Source organism: Microtus ochrogaster, chromosome 16, assembly GCF_000317375.1.
Source record: "Microtus ochrogaster isolate Prairie Vole_2 chromosome 16, MicOch1.0, whole genome shotgun sequence".
In the NCBI taxonomy this organism is placed as follows: Eukaryota; Metazoa; Chordata; class Mammalia; order Rodentia; family Cricetidae; genus Microtus; species Microtus ochrogaster.
In genome coordinates, this window is record NC_022018.1 from 49,685,124 (window position 1) to 49,686,125 (window position 1,002).

General features: G+C 74.3%; 1 protein-coding gene across 2 annotated transcripts in view; it reads right to left on the reverse strand.

Annotated features, from left to right (window-relative positions):
- The window catches only part of Atxn1 (ataxin 1), a 380,515-nt gene that overhangs the window by 378,976 nt on the left and 537 nt on the right, over positions 1 to 1,002 (reverse strand). Inside the window, exon 1 of one of the 2 annotated variants that reach the window (XM_026783020.1) lies at positions 33 to 199. The exons of the other annotated variant lie outside the window; for it this stretch is intronic. The gene's annotated coding sequence lies outside the window, so the exon portion shown is untranslated. Of the gene's footprint in view, positions 1 to 32; positions 200 to 1,002 lie in introns of those variants that run through there. 2 annotated transcript variants of the gene reach the window in all.

A 1,002-nucleotide genomic window follows, 5' to 3' on the forward strand; every position in this document is an offset into this window, starting at 1 on the left:
CACTCACTCCCTCCTCTCCGACCCCGCCTCACCTCTCGCTCCGCCCGTCCGGCCCCTTCCCTGCCCCCTGCGGGACCGGCCTGTGCGCTCCGCAGTAACCACGTAGGAGGCAGCGGCGGCGGCAGCCCCGGCAGTGGCAGCGTCTCGGGCCCCGAGTGAACGAGCCGCGGGGCTCCGGGGCGCATCCCAATCCCCGCAGCGCCTCCTCCGCCGCCGCCTCCTCCTTCCCCTCCTCCCATCTTCATTCACCCTCCCTGCCGCCGAGCAGCCGAGCAGTCCCGGCGCAGGGCAGAGCCCGCAGCTCCTCCGCTGCTGCCTCGGGCGCCGGCGGGGACGCCGGGCCGGGCTGGGGCGCTCGCGGGCTCCCGGCTCGGGCAGCAGTGGCGGTAGCGGCTGCTCTGGATCAGGAAGCGACCGCACCAACAGGGCGGCGGTGGCGGCTGCAGCAAGGGCCTTTCCCCGCCGCCACTCCCGCTGCGCTCCGATAGCCTGCGCGCCCCTGCCCCCTGCGCCGCCACCTCTCTGCTCCCCTAGGCCGTGCGCAAAGTCCCCGGCCCCGAGAGGCTGGCCTAGGCGGAGAGACCCCCGTCTTGGAGTGGCCTCCCTCAAGCTAGGCGACCCCTAGGCGGGGAAGCCTAGCCCTCCCTCGAGCCCCAGCGGCGCTCACCACCCCCTGTCGGGAGGGAGAATTTACAAGAGCGAAGAGGGCAGCGCGACCCTCAACCACTGCCGCCTCCCTCTGCGCCACCAGGAGGGAGGAGGACAGGGCTCTCTACGCTCGCCGCCGCCGGGCCAGCAGCAGCCTGAGCGGGGCGCCGCCGCTCTCCCCACCCGCGCCCCTCGCCCTGGCGCGCCCCCTCTCCTTGGGGCCGCCCACCGGGCCCCTGGCTTCTCCCCTTGCCCGCCGCTCCTGCGCCCACAGTGGGGTCCCAGCCGGGAGGCTGGAACCCGGCACGGGTGTATGTACACACACACTCACACACACGCGCGCGCACGTTCACA